We start from the raw sequence: 13,954 nt of genomic DNA, 5'->3' as shown, positions 1-13,954 counted from the left end.
GAACTTTGAGACACGACAACGTTTAAGTGTCAGGAAAACAAATAGTAAAAGACTCTGAAAATGATTGACAGAATCAAAGTGCAGGATGTTGAAATTCAAGTGAAGATATTGCTTCAGGAAGGATTTCAAGAACAGAGTGAGCAACTATGTCAGTTGCTTCTGAAAGATAGAATAAAATGAGAACTGAGAATTGACCACTGAAATTGGCAACATGGAGATCACAGGTGACTGATGGGTGGAGATAAAGCCTGATGAGAGTCAGTTCATGAAATAATGGGAAAAGAAGTGGAAGTAGTAAGTTTGGACAAATATTGAGAGGAGATTTGTGGAAAAGGGAACAAAAAATGGGGAAGTAGATAGAGGGATATGTATAGTCGAGAATTTGTTTTCTCACAGATGAAATATATATTTATATGCTAATGAAAATAATAAAGTTATGGTGTAGTAGAGAGAGGTAAATCAATCTAGTAACGAAGTTTTTGAGTATGCAAAAAGGAACAAGTTCCAGTAAAAAAAGTAAAATGATGGTTTGGATTTAGATGCATATACAGTTCACCCAGTGCAACACAAGAGAAGACAGAGTGCATAAGTACACATGCAGATGAGCTTGGTAGTTTCAGTATTGGTGAGCTGATCAGAAGTTTTACTTCTGATCGCTTCTATTCTCTCAGTAAATTAAGAAGCGATGTCATCAGCTGAGAGAAAAGAAGGCATTGTTTACAAAAACAATGACATGGGAGAGTGAGAGGATAAAATTACTTGAGCAATATAATAGCACTGCATGGAGGCTGTGTTTGTACCAAAGTCTATAGTTGTGAATTTAAAGTGAGATCTGTCAGCATGCTCACATGCTTTTCACAAGCCACATTCTTAATTTTGATGCAAGTGAATGTAAACTCCCCAATGGCAGAAACATATGGTCTCTGTTAACCACAGAACAGTGTCTGGTACAAAGCATGCATTAAAATATATGTGGACTGATTAAATAATATCCATCTTCTCCACTTGACTGCTTTGCTTCACCACATCCCAGTACTTAATACAGAGTCTGTTTCATAACAGGCTTAAATATTGACTGAATGGATGAATGACCCAATTAATCAATCTCTTTTTTTTCCTTCACTTCTGAACTTTACACCCAACTCCCTACTGAATAGCTTCGCTGAATTTCACGAGAGCCTCAAATCCAACATATCTAAGACTCTACCTGATAGTTTCTCTACATCTGTTACTAGCAAGATCATCCACTAGAGCCCTAGTGAGAAACCTATAGTCATTCTCTATTTATCATCTCTGAAATGGATAAGTCCATAACTGTTTTATAAATTTCTGAGCAAAATAAGTGAAATACAGTGCTTAGCACAATGCCAAGCATATAGTACCTACAAATATTAGCTATTACCAGCTTTTAATGATTCTAAGATACACATCTTTTCACATCTCTTTAATCATGACATATTTTACAATCAGTAGTGTATCATAATTTAATCAGATGAGGTTTGTTTAAGTAGCATATTAGATAATGGTGTCATTTATATCAATAGTGTATCAGGCAAGACAAAATGCAGTACTGTAACTTTTCTCTGCAATATGCTCACCAATATTAAACTAGTAATTGAGTCATGTCCAGTACACTTCAAATCCATATTTTTCTCCCTCTCCCTATTGTAAACTTACTTTAAGTCCTTGCTTTCTCTATCCATTTAGAATGAATTTTTCATCTGTCTGTGTATCAGCTAGGAATCCCTCTGGCAATAAATAACAGAAAAGCAACTAGCAATTGCTAAACAAATAGGGAAGAAGTCCATAGGTTGACATTCCAAGGTTGACAAAATTACCCAATAATACTGGCAGAGACCAAGGCCCTTTCTATCTTTTGGACTTGCTTTAGCATGCAGACCTTGATCCTCCTGCTTGTTGCTTTGTCAGCTCAAGATGGCCATTGAAACTTCAAGCATTACATCCATTTTCCATGCAGGAAGAATAAATAAAAATGTTCATTGGTGTGCCTACTGAAACTTGCTCTTTTTATTAAGAGAGCAAAAGTTTTCCATAAACCCCACCCAGAAGTTTTCCATTTATATGTCACTGGCCAGACTAAATCAAAGAGCTACCCATGGTTTGAAGATGGCTAGGGAGAAAGATGCTGTGTGAGTAGTTAAGCCAATGAGCATTGTCTGCCATATTTTGGCAAATATCTTCTCAATTTTTGAGACTTAGTTCAAGAGTTATATCTTATCTATTTACTTATTTGTTTACTTATTTGTTTGGTTGTTGGGGTTTATTATTCATTTACTATTTATTTAGCACCTAGCATCTAGTACATACCAGGTACTGTTATAGGCACTGGGGATACAACGATGAGCAAAATCCCTTCCCTTGTCGAACTTCCATCCCAGCCTTGACCTTTTTAAAAAAAATTTTATTGGAGTATAGTTGCCTCACAATGTTGTGTTAGTTTCTGCTGTACAACGAAGTGAATCAGCCATATGTATGCCTGTCCCCTCCCTCTTGGACCTCCCTCCCACCCCACCCCATCCCACCCATCTAGGTCATCACAGAGCACCGAGATTTCCTTCTCATTTAGCTCACCACAGAGCATTGAGTAGAGTCCCTTTGCTATACAGTATGTTCTCATAAGTTATCTATTTTATACATAGTATCAATAGTATATATATGTCAATCCCAATCTCCCAATTCATCCCACCCTCCCTTTCCCCTTGGTATCCATACGTTTGTTCTCTAAGTCTGTGTCTGTATTTCTGCTTTGTAAATAAGATTGTCTATACCAATCTTTTCAGATTCCACATATATGCATTAATATATGATATTTTTTTTCTTTCTGACTTATTTCACTCTGTATGACAGTCTCTAGGTCCATCCATGTCTCTACAAATGACCCAGTTTCATTCCTTTTTATGGCTGAGTAATATTCCATTGTATATATGTACCACATCTGCTTTATCCATTCCTCTGTTGATGGACATTTAGGTGGCTTCCATGTCCTGGCTATTGTAAATAGTCCAGCCTTGACCTTTTGATTCAATATTTCTACTTTTAGTAATTTACCATACAGACTACTCTGCAATGACAAGCATGCTCATTGATGCAATAACTAGAAAACAGAAGACTGACAGGTTATCTATATGATATTGATTTATTATAATATGTATATATAAGGTAATTATTCAAAAGAATATACCTCTCTTAATATAGATATTTATGCTGACATGGGAAGTATCTCCAATATATGTTTTAATGGAAAAATTGCAGAGCAAAATGTATGGTGTAGTAAAATCACACTTTTGAAAGAAAATTTATCCTAAAATTCATGTGGAATCTTGAGGGACCCTGAATAGAAAAAGAATAAAGCTGGAGGGTTTTCCCTTCTTGGTTTCAAAACATTACAAAGCTACAGTAACCAAAACAGTGTGGTACTGGCATAAAGACAGACAAATAGATCAATGGAAGAGAACAGAGAGCCCAGAAACAAACCCTCATGTATATGATGAAATGATCTTCAACAAGAGTGCTAAGACCACTCAATGGCAAAAGGACAGTCTCTTCAATAAATGGTGTTGGGAAAAGTGGATATCCATATGCAAAAGAATGAAGATGGACCCTTATCTTACACCACATACAAAAATTAACTCAAAACGATTAAAGAAATACATGTAAGACCTAAACCTATAAAACTCCCAGAAGAAAACACAAGGGAAAATCTTCATGACATTGGATGTGGCAATGATTTCTTGACTATGACACCAAAAGCACAGGCAGCAAAAGCAAAAAGAGATAACTGGAAGCTACATCAAACTTAAAAACTTCCATAGATCAAAAAACACAATAGACAGAGTGAAAAGGCAACCTATGGAATGAGAGAAAATATTTGCAAATCATATATTTGATAAGGGGTTAATATCCATAGTATATAAAGAACTTCTACAACTCAACAACAAAAAATCAAATACCTGGATTTTTAAAAAATGAGCAAAAGACATGAATAGGCATTTTTCCAAAGATGATATACAGACAGCCAATAAGCATATGAAAAGATATTTAGCATCACTAATCATCAAGTAAATCTAAATTAAAACCACAATAAGATATTATTATTATTGTGGTTATATCCATTAGGATGGTTACAATAAAAAAAAAAAAACCCAGGATATGGAGAAATCAGAACTCTGTGCACTGTAAGTGGGATTGTAAAACAGTGCAACCACTATGAAAAATACTATGAGAACTCAAAAAATTAAAACTAGAACTACCATATGATGGGGCAAACTCACTTCTGGGAATATATCCAGAAAAACTAAAAGTGAGGTCTCAAAGGGATGTTTGTACACCTATGTTCATGGTAGCATTATTCACAATAGCCAAAAGGTGGAGGCAATGTAAATGTCCACTGATGGATGAATGGATAAACAAAATGTGGTATAAACACACCATGGAATATTATTCAGTCTTAAAAAGGAAATCCTGTCACATTTACAACCTGGATGAATCTTGAGGACATTATGCTAAATGAAATAAGCAGGCCACAAAAAGATAAATACTGTATGAGTTCACTTGGTATCTAAGGTAATCAAAGCCAAAGAAACAGAAAGTAGAATGTGGTTATCAGGAGCTAGGACAAAGGGGAAAAGGGGAGTGGTTGTTTAATGAGTATAGACTCTAAATTTCAAGATAAAAAGTTCTGGAAATCCGTTTCACAGCAACTGAATGTATTTAATACTAATGAAGTGTACATTTTAAAAAGGTCAAAATGGTAAAAAAAAGGAAAAGGAAAATTTACAACTGCCTCTTCATATATATTATTATATACAATAATACCTAAAGACTGGAAATATATGGAGTGGAAGATCATGTGTTGTTTTCTATTTTCTTCATGCCTATATTTTTACATGTGCATTATTTTTATAATCAGGGAAATATTTGAAAAACTTGAAAAATGAAAAGTTACTTTCTTCTCTCCAATTCTTTTCTTAAATAGTGACTGTTTATTTGCGCTTACATTATCACCAACAGAATTTATCAATCTAATGTTTGCTGAATGAATTCATAAACTTATCATCAACTAGTGATGATGAATAATGCCTTCAACAACAATCTATATTTAGCATCAATTTAAGAATTAAATTTAATATGGTTCTTCATTTAATAAATATTTGTTATTAAATGTCTATGATGAGTCAGACTGTGTAGGTTTTAAGTAACTAAATATTATTGTTTTTTGTAACCATCTTCTGCTGAAATAAGAGAGGAAAAAAAGAGAGAGAAAAAAGAGGTTATGACTAGTTGATAACATTAAATAGCAAGCCACCTAGTGAAATTCTGTTAACAAGACAAGATAATATAGTCCAGGTGTGTAGTTTTCCAGTGGTTTGGTTTCACAAAAGTTAGAGCATAAATATACAGGGAAGTGAATAGATTCAACATCCTTTAAAAGTGTAACTGAAAGGATGAAATATCTTCTGACTCCAAACACTCCACCCCAGCTTCTGCCAAAGAAAACCGGTGGAAGAATAACTGTCTCTTGACTTAGAAATTAATTGCATTCTTAACGAATTATAAGAATTTTTGTGGTAAATTATGCATTCTTCTGTAAAAATTAAGGAGTCTATGTTAAGACCAGGTTAATACAAAGATGAGCCACAGGAGAAACAGCAGACAAAACTCAAATTTTCCCCTCAAAAGGTCCTATGTCACATGAAAAGCTGCTTCATAGAGTAAATTTTGTTCTAAACATAAAATCTTAACACTTGTTACTCCTCTGAAATAAAGTTTCAATGGAATATCATGTTTACATAACATTTAAATGAATTATAGTAAAAACTTTAGTCTTCACTTAAGAGACTCACCAGATGAAATAACATTCTTCATTTCAGAAAACAAAACCAGTGAAATGTTAAAGGCTTGTGGCAAATAATAATCTCTCAAAACCTCACAGTTTTGCTCTTAACAGTCAAGTTTACATGCTTACTCAGAATCATTGTGGTTTATTGCCAAATCTGCATTACTACAATTACAAATTTTAGTGATAAATTACACAAACTGATAGAGTATAAATATGAAAAAAATCTCAGTTTTTACATAAAAATTGGGTTGAAGTTGTTGGAAATAATCAAAGGAAATTAATATTTTAAAATACCATTAATTGGACCTAGAGGAAATAACTATAAATTTTAAAGAGAAGTGTAAAGAATTTAGGAAGATTCTTAACTCCAATTAATTCACAAACAAGAGAGAACCTGAAACTAGAAATGTAGTCAATGTATTAAGATGTGCTTTATGCATGATAGTGCAGCAGATTTAATCAGGTCATTTAAGCTCCATTTATAAAATTATATCATAAAATATTTATACCAATAACAAAAAATCATCAACTTATTTCATCCAATAAAAATTAACATTTTTTAACTTTCTAATAAAAAATAAAATATGTGAGTGCATTAGCAAGATGGCAGAACAGAAGTCCCCAGCCCTTATCCTCCCACAGAAATACCAATCTGAAAACCGTGCACAAATAAAAATGTCTTTGGGGGAGCTTTGGAATCCAGGTAGAAAGTTGTAGCACCCCAGTGGAGCCAAAGACTGAGGAAAGCTGCCTTGAGAAGGCAGGCTCATATCCTGGGAGCAGACCCATTGACCATGGCCCTGGCTGTAATCTGGTAGTAGCCCTATCTCCCTGTGGATTCAGCTCCAGTCTTGCTTGTCCATGGTCCTGCTACCAGACCCATGTGTCCCAGAATGAACTATGCCCAACTGTGACGCCAGTAGCAGGCCTACCTACCATGGACCTGACTGAAACTGGTAGCATCCCTGTGATCCAGATTCAGCCCCACTCAACCAGAGCCCCGAAGGCACTCCTGTCCATCCAGGGACTCTGGAGGAGCAACATCTGTCTGTGCCCCATGGTAACAGGTCTGGTGACCCTGGAGTCAACTGAAGATCCAAAGCATCCCTGAGACCTGCCTCCAGCCCACTTGACCATGACCTCAGTGATAGTCCCATCAGTCCAGGAACCAGGTAGGAGAAGGTCTTCACCTGCTAAAACTAGTCTGTAAAGACTGGAAGAGGTGACTGCTCATTCAAATGCAGAGACACAAATTCAAGTCTTCAAGGATCACAAAGAATCAGACAAACATGACACTACTAAAGGAAACAAATAAAGGTCCAGTAACCAATCCTTAAAAAATGGAAATTCATGGGGCTTCCCTGGTGGCTCAGTGGTTGAGAGTCCGCCTGCCGATGCAGGGGACACGGGTTCGTGCCCCAGTCCGGGAGGATCCCACATGCCGCTGAGCGGCTGGGCCCTTGAGCCATGGCCGCTGAGCCTGCGCGTCCGGAGCCTGTGCTCCACAACGGGAGAGGCCACAACAGTGAGAGGCCCGCGTACCGCAAAAAAAAAAACAACAAAAACAACCACAGAGGTGGTTATATATCAGACAAAATAGATTTTAAGCTAAAAACTGTCTTAAGAGACAAAGAAGGTCATTATAAAATGATGATCGTCAATTCCCAGTAAGATATAATGATTAAAATATATGTGCACCCAACATCAGAGAACCTAAGTACGTAAAGCAAACATTGAGAAAACTAAACAGAGAAACAGACAGCAATACAATAATAACAGGATAATTCAATACTCCACCCCCTACAATGGACAGATCATCCAGATAGAAAATCAACAGGGAAACAGCAGAATTGAGCAACGCCATAGACTAATTGGGCCTAAAAGACACATGCAGAAGATAAATGCATATGTATAACTGAATCTCTTTGCTGTACACCTGAAACTAACACAACATGTTAATCAACTATACTCCAATATAAAATAAAAATTTAAATAAATATATAAAACTGCCATGGGTGCTCGGGGCAAAAAAAAAAATACTGTGCAACTCATTCCTCTCAGGTGCACATGGCACATTCTCAAAGATAGAGGATAGATCTCTTACTAGGTTGCAAAACAACTCAACAAATTTAAGAAGTACCTTTTCCAATCACAATGGAATGAAACAAAAAATCAATAATAGAAAGCAAGTGGGAAAATTCACAAATACATGGAAATAAAACAACACACTTTTTAAAATAAATTTTATTTATTTATTTATTTTTTGGCTGCGTTGGGTCTGTGTTGCTGCGTACGGGCTTTCTCTGGTTGTAGCGAGCAGGGGCTACTCTTTGTTATGGTGAGCAGGCTTCTCACTGCAGTAGCTTCTCTTGTTGCAGAGCATGGGCTCTAGGCTTGCAGGCTTCTCACTGCAGTGGCTTCTCTTGTTGCAGAGCATGAGCTCTAGGCTTGCGGGCTTCAGTAGTTAGAGCACGCAGGCTCAGCAGTTGTGGCACACGGGCTTAGTTGCTCCGCAGCATGTGGCATCTTCCCGGACCAGGGCTCGAACCTGTGTCCCCTGCATTAGCAGGTGGATTCTTAACCACTGTGCCACCAGGGAAGTCCCAACTACACACTTTTTAACAACTATTGGGTCAAAAAAGAAATCCAAGGGAAATTAAAAACTATCTCAAGACAAACAAAAATGAAATGCAACATACCAAAACTTAAGGGATGCCGCAATAGCCATACTAAGAGAGAAATTTATGGGAATAAATGCCTATGATATAAAAGAAGAAAGTCATCAAATAAACAATCTAGCTTTACACTTCAGGGAACCAGAAAATGAAGAACAAACTGAACCCATAATTAGCAGAAGAATATCATAAAAATTAGAGAAGGAATAACCGAAATAGAGAAAAGAAAAACAATTTTAAAAATCAATGAAACTAAGAGTTGTGTTTTTGAAAAGATAAAATTGACAAACCCTTAACTAGTCTAAGAAAAAAAGAGTATTCACACAATCAGAAATCAAAGAGAAGATATTACAATTATTCTCACAAATAAAAAAGATTATAAGACATTATGAGCAATTATAAACCAAAAAATTGGACAATCTAGAACAGAGAAATTTCTAGACATAAAACCTAACAAGACTGAATCATGAAACACTGCACAAATCTTTTTTTGTGTTTCAGTTGCATTTTTACCTTTCTTGAAATAATAAAGCATAATATGCCAAAAATGTTGCTTTTTTTCCATCTTCAATATTAAAATGGCTACACAAAAATTCACCAATTTTGATGTTTTTGTTTAAATGCACGCTGATATGACAGCTGTCACAATACAATCTAACAAAATTGTTTCGAATGAAGTTAAAGATAACTAAGCACTACTAGAGCCATCTTACAGAAAAAAAAGAAATGAACTCTTTGGCCAACCCAATAGAAGACAGCTGCCCTAAAGCTTCCTAGGTTTCTAATATCCTTACATTAGATCAGCAAGGCCAGAACAGTCATCTTTTGGTCCAAATTCAAATTTCAAGATGGAGAATCCATATAGCCCTGTTTGGGTCAGGCATCCACCCCTGCTCTGATACACTGTGGTCAGATAGACATGATCAAGGTACAGTCATGACTTTTAGGCACCCACTTCTATGGAAAGTCCGCCTTCTCTGTAAATTGCCATCTACAACAAAAGGAGTTCACATCAACATTATGTAGCGCTTTAAGTTTACCAAGAACTTGCACATTCTTTAACTCATTCAATTCATGTAACTGAGCAGGACCCTATGAGGCCTTCCCAGAATAGACCCACACCCATGTCTTCTAACTGCCTTTTGTCTGTAGAAAAACTTTAGTCAAAGAATAAATCTAGGGGCTTCCCTGGTGGCGCAGTGGTTGAGAGTCCGCCTGCTGATGCAGGGGACACGGGTTCGTGTCCCGGTCTGGGAAGATCCCACTTGCCGGGGAGCGGCTGGGCCCGTGAGCCATGGCCGCTGAGCCTGCGCGTCCGGAGCCTATGCTCCGCAATGGGAGAGGCCACAACAGTGAGACGCCCACGTACCGCAGAAAAAAAAAAAAAAAAAAGAAGAAATCTAATCAGAGAAATAAGAAAATGCAGAAAGGAAAACAGTCAAGCAAGACAAAATAATAATACTTTAGCCATTAAACAAAGTCAAGAACTTTCAGTTCTTCCTCAAGGACTATAGATGATATTCTGAGCCATGTCCTTTGAGCTGTTTTGCAGATACTGAAACCCCCACCAGGTGAAAGAAGTTAACTGTGTGCTGCCCACAAAGCAGGTAGACTCCAGACTGATTGGAACCAGAAGGTTGATGATGTTGACTCCCAATTACATCACCACCAGCCAATCAGAAGAATGCCCACCAGCTGATCACACCCTGCTCCTTGAACACTATAAGACTCCTTGCCACTCTTATGGAACATAGTACTGGAAGTCCTAGCCAGAGCAATTAGGCAAGAAAAAGAAATAAAGGCATCCAAATTGGAAAGGAAGAATAAAACTATCACTATTTAAGGATGACATGATTTTATATACAGAAAATCCTGAAGATTCCACCAAAAAAAGCTATTAGAAATAATAAATACAGTAAAGTTGCAGAGTATAAAATCAACATACAAAAATTTGTTGCATATCTACATGATAACAATGAGCTAGCAGAAATGAGCCAGAAAGCTAAGAAAACAATCCCATTTACAACTGCAACAAAAAGAATAAAATACCTAGTAATAAATTAAATCAAGGAGGTGAAAGACCTGTAAACTGAAAATTATATGACTTTGATAAAAGAAATTAAAGAAGACACAAAGAAATGCAAAGATATTCCATGTTCGTGGATTGGAAGAATTAATATTGTTAAAATGTCAATATTATCTAAAGCAACCTGCAGATCCAGTGCAATCCTTATCAAAATCACAAGAACATTTTTCACAGAAATAGAACAAAAAAAATTCTAAAATTTATATGGAACCACAAAAGACCCAGACTAGCTAGAGCAATCCCGAGAAAAAAGAACAAAGCTAGAGGTATCACACTCCCTGATTTCATACACTTTGCTTCATAAATAACAATTTTACCTCATATTATATTTGATTATTTCAAATGAAGTAATAGGAGATTGTGTGTTTATAACTTGCTATGAAAACACATAAATTTAAAAAGCAATACCATTTAAAACTTAACAGCTTTAATAGTATCTTACAAAATATATTCCATAATTTTTCTTACAAAATTTTATATTACTAGAAATTGTGTGTTATTTTAAGAACCTGTGATTCAATAACATTTGGGCATAACAAAAATCAAATAAATTAGAGCATCTAAAGCTCTTAGAACATTACTCAGCACAGTCATATAAATAGTAAGCACTATGTAATTACGAGCTATCATTACTGTTGTTGTCCATATCATCATTATCATCTAAGTAATTAAATAAAACTTGACAAATAATTTTATCTTTTCCTATTAAAATCTGATTCTATTGTTCGCTCCCAGACTAAATATAACTCTCTCAAACAAAAGTTCTGACACTGAAAAGTTCCAGAGTGAACATGAGAGTCACAGAGAACAAAGTGGGTTCATAAAGTAAAGAGTCATGAAACAACCCTATGCGTGTGTGCATGCACACACACACTCACACACACATTTTCCATTCACCAAAGGAAAACTCACCCTGAAACATATTCCCTACCTAGTCTCATATTCAAAAATAAACTGTATAGGGTTAGAGATAAAAATATGAAGCACAAATATTTAAATTAGGAAAAACATGTAGCATAGTTTTACAATTTGGGGGTCCAAAAGGCCTTCCTAATCAGAAAATAAAACCCCAAGACAAAGTTAAAATACAAGCAACAGAGTTCCTACAAGTAACAGTGATATAATACATCACTAGTAATCATAAACTTGAAAAAGAAAAATATATGTCACGCACCCCTCCCTATCAGATTGGGAAATTTTTTAAAGGCATGGGAAAAATGCAGTTGTAGACATTGCTGGTAGAAGATAATTGGCAGAGTTATTTGTTTATTGGGGTATAGTTGCTTTACAATGTTGTGGTAGTTTCTGCTGTACTGCAAAGTGAATCAGCTCTATGTATACATATATCCCCTCCTTTTTGGATTTCCTTCTCATTTAAGTCACCACAGAGCATTAAGTAGAGTTCCCTGTGCTATACAGCAGGTTTTCATTAGTTACCTATTTTATACATATTAGTGTAGATATGTCAATCTCAAGCTCCCAATTCATCCCACTCCCCCTTTCCCCCCTTGGTGCCCATATGTTTGTTCTCTATGTCTGTGTCTCTATTTCTGGCAGATTCATTTCAGAAAGGGGATGTAACAGTACTATAAAAGTTTTAAATGTGTATACTCTTTTACATAGCAAATTTACAGCACAGGTTCATCATACGAAAATACTTCTACATGCCCCAAAGTATGTATATGTAAGGACAGACATTGAACTCTATTGTTTGTAATAAATTGTTTTAATTCGGGCACTAATTCCTCTGCATCACAATGTAGCGTCTAGTAAAAAAGATTAGATTTGTGAATATCAGTACTCTTTAGAAACTTAAAGGAACAAGTGGAGTTTAATTTAAAAGATAACGTGCTAGGGACTTCCCTGGCGGTCCAGTGGTTAAGACCACGCTTCCATTGTAGGGGGCACAGGTTCAATCCCTGCTCAGGGGAACTAAGGGAACTAAGATCCTGCATGCTGCACAGCATGGCCAAAATAGATAAATAAAGCTTGAGAGTCATCAGATCAATCTTAAAAAATAATAAATTAAAATAAATTTAAAAAAACAAAACAAGATAAAGAACAATTTAAAAGATAACACACTAAAATTTTGATAATTTTGAGAAACTATGGCAAGTACATTGTTTAGAAACGATCTGAGGATTTGTTATGCTTTTTATCTTTGTACATTCAAATATTTTTTCTCATTAAAAATTAGAAAGGAGCATTGAGATGGCATAAATGAGAAACACTCTGATCTTTGAGAACATCTCTGTAGATACACGTTGCCGTAACTCCAAGTTTGCCCTAGATATTTACGGAAAGGTAAAGCAAGTATACTGTCTGATAGAGCGAATGTGGTATTCCAGTAACTGAGCTTTCTGATTTTTGAAAGTGGTTAATATGTAACCAGCTGAAATGTCCTTCATTATCACTTATTAGGAACTACGGGTAGCGTATGTGTAACCAGTGGTGCCATTAGAGAAACTACATTCAGTCCCCAGCAAGCACTACAGCAATACAGGGGAAACATTTTTTTCTGTTTATTTTTGTTAAGGCCCAATACCTCCTAATCTTTTTTCTCAATTCCCAAATGATTCTCCTTGTTCTATTTTAATGGCTTTTTCCTGCATTTTGCTCCCTTTACCTTCTTTACCATAAACTGCCTTCCTTCTTTCCCTTATTTTCTTTTTTCTCTTAACCCTTTACCTCTTTGCTAAATGCCTCGAAACTGTGCAGAACTTGTCCAAGTTGTGTGCCGTCATTTCTGTCAAGGACTTGGTATTCAGGTAGCCTAACTTTCTTTATTTGGATGCTGCCCTACATCAAAGCCCACAGCAGACAGGTGAACTAGACCTCTTTCTCAGTCATTAAGATTCAAAATATAAATATTAATTCTGACAGGTACAGTAAGGTTCACAGTTTTAAAAACGGTTCCATATAGCATCTTGTATAAAAGTACCCCTTGGAGCTGACAGGACAGATATTATTAACCCCATATTTATCTGTGAGGAAGCCGAGGATCAGAGCAGTTAAATGAGTTACCCAGGACCTTATAATGAGTCAGAACTAGGGCTCAGGTACCCTGACAACTCATCCAGTCATTTTTTCCCCCCTCAAGCTCATTTTCTGTCTTCCCAAGAAGAGAAAGCTCTGTCTTCGTGAAGGGAGCATTTTAGATAAAACGTTCCTCTTTATCTGCGATTATACTGAAGTGGTGTCGCTTCTCCTGAGGATAATTCCGCCATCCACTTACTTAATACGTCCACCTCACGCAACCTCAAAGTTCTCTCTCTTGGGACTATCACTTCTCACTCACAGTGTTCAACCTCTCCCTTTTATTTGATCGTCAGC

This window comes from Grampus griseus (genome assembly GCF_964374135.1).
Source record: "Grampus griseus genome assembly, chromosome: 11".
Classification (NCBI taxonomy): Eukaryota; Metazoa; Chordata; class Mammalia; order Artiodactyla; family Delphinidae; genus Grampus; species Grampus griseus.
This window is presented reverse-complemented; position numbering follows the sequence as displayed.